This window comes from Microtus ochrogaster, linkage group LG2 (genome assembly GCF_000317375.1).
Source record: "Microtus ochrogaster isolate Prairie Vole_2 linkage group LG2, MicOch1.0, whole genome shotgun sequence".
NCBI classification, from domain to species: domain Eukaryota; kingdom Metazoa; phylum Chordata; class Mammalia; order Rodentia; family Cricetidae; genus Microtus; species Microtus ochrogaster.
This window is the reverse complement of record NC_022028.1, coordinates 3,200,127-3,207,461: the sequence shown is the minus strand read 5'-3', so window position 1 is coordinate 3,207,461 and position 7,335 is coordinate 3,200,127. Positions and strand designations below refer to the sequence as shown.

General features: G+C 50.9%; 1 protein-coding gene across 1 annotated transcript in view; it reads left to right on the top strand.

Moving 5' to 3' along the window:
• Nucleotides 1–7,335, top strand: part of Trerf1 (transcriptional regulating factor 1) — a 221,665-nt gene that overhangs the window by 144,083 nt on the left and 70,247 nt on the right. The window contains exon 4 of the mRNA XM_026785599.1: nucleotides 7,047–7,160. The gene's annotated coding sequence lies outside the window, so the exon portion shown is untranslated. The remainder of the gene's footprint in view (nucleotides 1–7,046; nucleotides 7,161–7,335) is intronic.

The following is a 7,335-nucleotide window of genomic DNA, read 5'->3' as shown; positions in this document are numbered from 1 at the left end:
GGTGTGTGTGTGTCTGTGTGTAGGTGTGTATGTTGTGTGTCTGTGAGTAGGTATGTGTGTTATGTGTGTGTGTCTGTGTGTGTGTATTGTGTAGACCTTGGCACCTATGTGGCGGTCAGAGGACAACCACTTTCAGGAGTCAGTTCTCTCCTTCTACCTCAATGTAGGTGGCAAAGATTGAATTGAGGTCATTGGACTTTACTTCCTCCTTAGCTATCTCATTGGCCTCAGCACTTATATGGTCAACTCTATTAACACCCAGAGGGAGTAGGGCCCTGGGGAGCTCTCATCAGGCTTGCTCTAAGGCATAAGAAGGGCCTCTTCCTTAAAGCAGTTGGTCTCAGGGTTGGCCACTTACTTCAAACACCTGGACAGTTTCCAACATTCTACTTACTTATTCATTCATTCATTCATTCATTCATGACAGCATCTCTTGTGCAGCCCAGACTGCCTGGAACTCTCCATGTAGCTGAGGATGACTTTGAACTTCTGTCCCCACCTCCCAAGTGCTGGGATGGCGGGCGTACACCACTACACCTGGTTTATGTGGTACGGGGGATGGAACCCAGGGCTTTGTGCATGTCCGGCGAGCACTCTACTGACTGGCCTATGCTCTCAGCCCTCAGCACTGTGATCCAGTAGGCTTGGGTTTTGAAGCTGCCTGGCTGCTTTTGGTGTGCAGTCAGGACTGAGAGCTACCATGGTAGACAGACCACTAGACACATGGTGGGAAAACAGATGAAGGCCATGCTGCAGAACGTACAGATTGGATGGGGTGCCCAACTCCTTATCAGTTAATTGGTGGTGACCGTGTTAATCTTCTGGAGGATTTGAGCTGGGCCACTGAAGTTCTAACTAGGATCGGCAGTAGACATCAATACAGGGGAAGCTGGGCAAGGCGTCTCAGGCAGTGGAGCCGGCATCTGTGAAGGCCCAGGGATAGCAAAGGCGCTTGGACTCTCCAAAGACTCAAAAGACAATGTGGTCAGAGCTGTGGATAAGGAGTGGGGATGGCAGGGGCTGACCTCCCTCCAGTGTAGATATGGACATGCAGGATGACTGGATGACCTGCCTGTATCTCATGATGGACTTGGTGGGGGGGGGGGGTTCCTCACCTCCAGGGCATGGAAAGCATCCTTTTTGCAGCCTCTGTGGGGTGGGGTGAGGCATCCAAAAAAAAGGAGAGCTGTTTGGAGAAAGGCTAAGATTGTCTCCATATGTAATGCACTTCTGGTTGTTTCTTGAAAGTTCTTTGGGGGTTGGCAAGATGGCTCATCGGATACAGGCACTGGCTGCCTGCTGACCTGAGTCCATCCCCAGGTCCAGTTGGTGAAAGGATAACACTGACTTATACCATAGACACAGGCACACACAGTAAATAAATGAACTTAATAAAGAAACGCAGTCTCCGCTGAGGGGAGCTGGTGTGTCGGAATGAATGGTGTCTCAGGTGTGGTTATAGCGTCCCAGGGAAGACTGAAGGAAGGATGTTTCCTCGGAACTGCAGTTCAGGGATGTAGGCGTTTGTGTGGTGACAGGAACATGAGCGTCTGGTCACATCGCATCTGCAGTTAAGGAGCAGACAGCACACTATCGGTGCTCAGCCGCTCCTTCCTTTTTCAGAGTCTCAGACTCCAGCCCATGGGTGATGCCGCCTCCACTCAGGGTGACTCTCACCCCAGTTAACCTAGATAATTCCTTCGTAGGCCAAAGGCTTGGTGCCCTGGGTAAGTTCAGAGCCCATCATGATCAGAGAACACGGAGCTGATGGCGTGGTACTGCCTCTGGGGTGTTCTGTGGAACCTGGGCCTCACTACATCCCTCCTCCTCCTCCTCCTCCTCCCCCTCCCCTCTTTCTCCTCTTCCTCCCCTCCTCCTCCTCTTTCTCTTTCTCTTCCTTGCCTCCTTTCTTCTCCCCCCACCTTCCCCCTCTCCCACCTGTGCCAATTTCTAGCATACTGTGGGTGGCGAGGAGGGAATTTTCCACACTTCATTTGGTCCAGCTTCCAGTCTGGGAAGTCCCATGGGCTGTATCCTTTGTCCCTTCCTTCCGTGGCAGACCCCCACCCCTGCCTGTCCCTTCCATTTCAGCTGCCATCAGACTGAAGGGAGTAACCCTTTACTTAGGCTTCCAGGCGCTCACTGTAAAGTGTTCACGTCTGTATGTGTCCCCTCAAGTCTCCATCTTGGGACAGGCAAGATGGCTCAACAGGTGAAAGCACTTGTCACCACGCCTGACAACCTGAGCTCAACCCCCAGGACCCAGGGAAGGAGAGAGCCAGCTCCCCATAGTTGTCCCCTCAGCCTTGCCGAAGCATCATCACACATGCGCCTGAGCACACATGCACACATGTGCACATACGCATAAACGTGCGTGCACATACACACACCCCTATCAGTGCAGTGAAAGGATTTTTTAACCTTAATCTTCATTGCTCCGTGATTCTAAAAGCTGTGTGGTGTGTGAGCCAACATTGTCACCTTCATTTGTGGGAGGGAAATGGAGGCTCAGGCGGAGGATGAATGCCCCGGGGGATCTGGCTTTGCTAGTGGCCTCTTGTTGGCCATGTGTCCTTGAGAAGGCATGCCTCCTTCCAGAGAGTTCCCCTGATGATCACATGGGAAGGGCTCAGTCCGGTTTCTGTCACAGGAGGAGGGATGGCAGTGGGGCAGAGGAAGAATGCAGTGGCTCCTGCCTGGACTCGGCCATTCAGCTTTGTGGACTTGGGCAATCACCAGGCCTTGGTTTCTATGCTTGTGTCCTAGTGACCTCAGTAGTGATTCAGGGGTGTGCAAGGTTTTGCATGCGTGGGTGTGGGCATGTGTGTGGAAGCCAGGGGACAGCCTCAAGTGCCAGCCTCCTCAGGTGCCACCATCTCATTTGCTGTGTTGGTTGCATTTTTTATCTGTTTGCTTTGAAGTTGGGCCTCTCTCTTCCTGGGGCTTGTACCATTCGGCTAGACTGGCTGACCAGTGAGCCCAGAGATCCTCCTGCCTCCGTCTTTCCATCACTGTGATGACAGGCTCAAGCCACATCACACCATTTTGTCCCATGGGTCCTCTTGCTCACACAGAAGTTCCTTGTTGACCAAGCCATCTCTCCATCGCTCCTGTGAGCCCTATCACCCATGTCTGTGATGCGTCTGGGGCTAGAGCTAGTGCCTGGCTCCCCAGCCCCAAGGCTCTGGGTGCAGTCCCCAGGTAACTGTATTACTCTGGAATCCAGTACGGTAGTCGTGAATCCTTGAAGACTGACCAAAAACCCATGCATCGCTGGGACTGTCAGTCAGTTACAGCGACTGACCTCCAGCCTTGCGCAGCTGGGCAAGACCTGACTGAGCAGTCTTTGTAGATTTCTCTTGATTTTCACATTGAGGGAGAATCATGGCTGTCCCCACAGTAATGGCTGTCCCATTTGCCAGGGCCTGTTGGGTACAGGAAGTGTGCTTAGTGTAGACCTGATTCATGAGACCCCTGTGGGTGGGACTTCCTGTCTCTGTCTCTGTCTCTGTCTCTCTTTCTCTCTCTCCCTGGAACAATGCTGTGTGGCCAGTGAGAGGCAAGGCCAAACTGGAGCTAGATCTTCTTAGCCTGACCACTCATGGTCTATACATGAGTCAGGGTCTCCTCCTGACAGACACACGAGCCTCCTGCAGCCCTAACTTTTTGCTTTCCTGAGTACTGAACCTAGGGCCTTGTGTCAGAGGTGATTAGCATCGGGTTACACCCCCAGGTTTACCTCCTGACCCCGCTGGCCTACACACCCAGCGCTGTCCAGCTAAGTTTACCATTGGCCAGATTGAAGCTAGCCAAGATGGGTGTTGGAGAAAGAGCAGGACTACCACACTCAGGACATCTAATGCCTGGATCTTTGGGAGAGGGCAAAGGGCCCCGATTTTGGATACTTCGTGCCAGCTTAGGAGGAGGGGGAGTTTGCAGTGATGTATATAGTTCCTGGTTTCTCCAGGTAACCTGGTGGAACCAATTACAAAGAAAGAACAAAAATCACACAGCTTGAATGCCTGTTTGATGACACAGGGATTAGAACACAAGGGACAAAGCCAGGCTTACACGGGGAAGAAGCCGCGCTCCTTCACGCTGCAGACCGAACCCAGGGCCACACTGCAGCACCGGTCCTCTGCGCCTTCCTTGGCTCCACTGGGCCGGTTTTCAAGGCTAATTCCCTTGGGATGCACTGCCAGCCTTCTCTGTGCTGGTCTAGTGTTGTAGCGGCCACGCTTCTCCAGGTCACCACCTTCAGGGTTGTTCCTAACTCCTAGTCAGTTGACACCAACCAGACTGTAAGCTCCCGGAAGTCAGGCCAGAGCTGCTCACGTGATCCGTGTGTTTGTTGCCAGGCTCTCGTTACTGCACAGTACAACTGATGGAGGCATGGATGCTTGAGTGGACTGCGCTAGTTAATTTAATTTTCCTTCCCTTCATTCCAGCCGATAATTTCATCTTGTAATTATCTGGTCTTGGAAGCTTTTTTAAATGGGTGGGGTACATGTGTGCTGTATGGGGTGCGTGTGTGTGTGTGTGTGTGTGCTGTTCTGTATATGGAATATGTACTTGCTAGTGTGAGTGTGTAAACGTGTGTACATGTGTGTACAGATACCAGAGAACCTTGGCAACAGGCATTTTCAAGTCTCCCCAGCCCATAGCTAGCTGTCTGTGTCTCTCTTAAGGCTCGTTAGGGAGCTAGAGGGATACCCAAGCTGATGTACAGTAGATGACAATCCTAGTTGCTGGTCTGGGTTCAAGGCATCCTGGAGAGACAAGCCCTTCCAAGGACTCGTGGTCCACAGGGGAGCCTTTTCCCACTCCCCGCCACCATCTCTTGGCTCTCCATAAGGTCTGCTATTCAGATGCCAATAGCTGTATTAACTTTTTGTACACAAACACGTCTTCCCCAGAACCTTCTCTCTGCCGATGTTCAGACTTAATGATGTACCATCTCTGGCATGGTACAGACATCCTTCAGAAAACTTCCGTTGCCATGGGAATGTTTACGACGATCTTCTTGATAGAATTTTGTGAGCAGCCAACTCCAAAATTGCAGATGCTTTAGGTTTAGGTTAGGGGTGTGTGTGTGTGTGTGTGTGTGTGTGTGTGTGTGTTTGCATGAAAAAGAAAACAAGCCTTTGAAAGGGGAAATTTTCTTCTTCAGGGCTAGCTGTTTCTAAAGTTTAAAATAAGAATTACTTAAAAGCAGAGACACAGCGGGGAGGGGGAGACACAGAAGCTCAGAGCATTTGCTCTTGAATATCGAGATGGGAGAGAATGGCTTGGAATGCCTCCCTTGGGCACAGGGCAATCATGAAGGCAGCAGGCATGGAAGGCTTTTTCCCCCTCTCTCCCCTTTTTAAAGCTGACATGCTAACAAAGGGTTTCTTGATTTTTTTTTTTCTTTAATCAAGAGGGCTGGTCAGGTAAAGGTGCTCCCTAGGCCCCACACAGTGGAAGGAGAGAACCAGTTTCTGGAAGCTGTCCTCTGCCTGCCACAGCCACTGTGACTCCTTCAAACCCTCGTGAGCGTGTACACACGCAGGCATACAAACCTAATGGATATATCTGGTTTTAATTTTTTAAAGACTTGTTTATTTTAATTTTGTGTGTACTGTATGTATTATTTTGTGTTCGCCTCCATGTATGCGCATGCATACATGGAGCCAGACCTGAGTGTCCAGTCTCTTGCCACGTAAGTCGCAAACGGTGTGACCACCATGTGAGAGGAGCCCGAACTCCTGGTTGGTTTTGTTTGTTGTTGTTTTCCCTCCAGTTGTTTTTTTGAGGTGGTGACTCTGTAGTTGAAGAGCTTGCCACACAGGCACGAGGATCGGGAGTTTGAATCCCTAGGACTCCTAAGTGCTGTGTGAGCGGGACAACCTGTGTGCAGTTCCAACACAGAGACGGGGTCCATGTCGCGATGGGTCCACGGTGAGCTCCGTGCTCACCTGAAAATCCTGTCCAGGGAGGAAATGAGCAGTCAAGGATGCCTCCACATGTGCTCACACACATACATGTGGGGTCATTTTTATACCATCAAGTGAAATGAACACTAGTGGCCCTCTTAGTATTTTGAAAATGAAGTGCCTTCTGTCAGTGTTAATGGCGGTCTTGTTGTTCTGACTCAGAGAGGCAGCTAGAGCCTGGACTGGAAAGGTGAATGTATCACTAGGAGGCTCAGGGCAGGTGAACTTGCTGCTCATTTCCGGATCGTGGCACGTGGTGACAATACTTAGCTCCTTTCCAAAGCCACTTTCCAAAGTCCACGCTGTGGTTCCTCAGAGTTACCTTTCTGTTGTCCTGGGGAAGACTTTGAAATTACTCTTATGTCCAGCCCCTCCCACTCCTCTGAACCAAGACCCCAGCCAAACCCTCGGTGGGTGGCTGGGAGGATCATTAGCACATGGGTGTCCACACCATAGCTGTGCTCCCCAACTATAATCCAAGAATGGGGCTCACCCAGTACAGTGCTCCTGCTTCAGTCCATGTGGGAAGACAGAAACTGAGAGTAGGCGCCTAGGGACCCCCGCATCCACTTGACAATAATCTGCTACATTGAGTAATTAAAAAAAAAAAAGCTTTGTCTTTGAGTATCTTTCCGTTTCTCCAGCACTGAATTTGTATTATATATCAGAAAAATATTTGTCAATTGCTGAGCAATTAAAATGCAAAACAAAGAGATTTTTGTTACAAGCAGTAGGAGAAATACCGTGTCCCGGCACCTGTAGCCAACAGAAGTACTACATCACAGTGCTTGGAGCTCACCGCAGACGTGAGGCATGAGGAGCACTGTAAGGAGCACCGTCCCATACTCCACAGCTCCCCGTTAACTCCCTTGCTATTTTGGGGACCTCGTCTAAGTCATCCTAGCGGCCTCTTCCTCGGGGTCCTCTGGACACATTGCACAGCTTGGCAAAGACCTGTTGTTCCCCCAGTGCATGGGAGGATACAGGAAGCCTCTGGAACACCTCGGGCTCTGGACCAGTGGCCTCTGTTGGATGATGAGAAAATGACCCTGCCTTCTCCTTTTCCCTCAGACCCAGGTCTCTTATTCCGCCTGCCCAGCAGCATGAGAACAGCATGACTGGCCAGCCGCAGGAGAAGCCCCCAGAGCCAGGCCCCCAACACAGCCATCCACTACCACGGTCAAGGTGAGCTTGCTGGCTTCGCGGAAGCCACTTCAACGTAGATGCTTCATTTAGACAAATTGTATTTGCTGTTTTTAGCCGTCGTGGCGTGCTGGAAGGATGGGAGGTACTGGGGAAAGGGTAGACTTAAAAACTTATGCACAACTGGGTGATGGTGGTGCATGCCTTTAATCCCAGC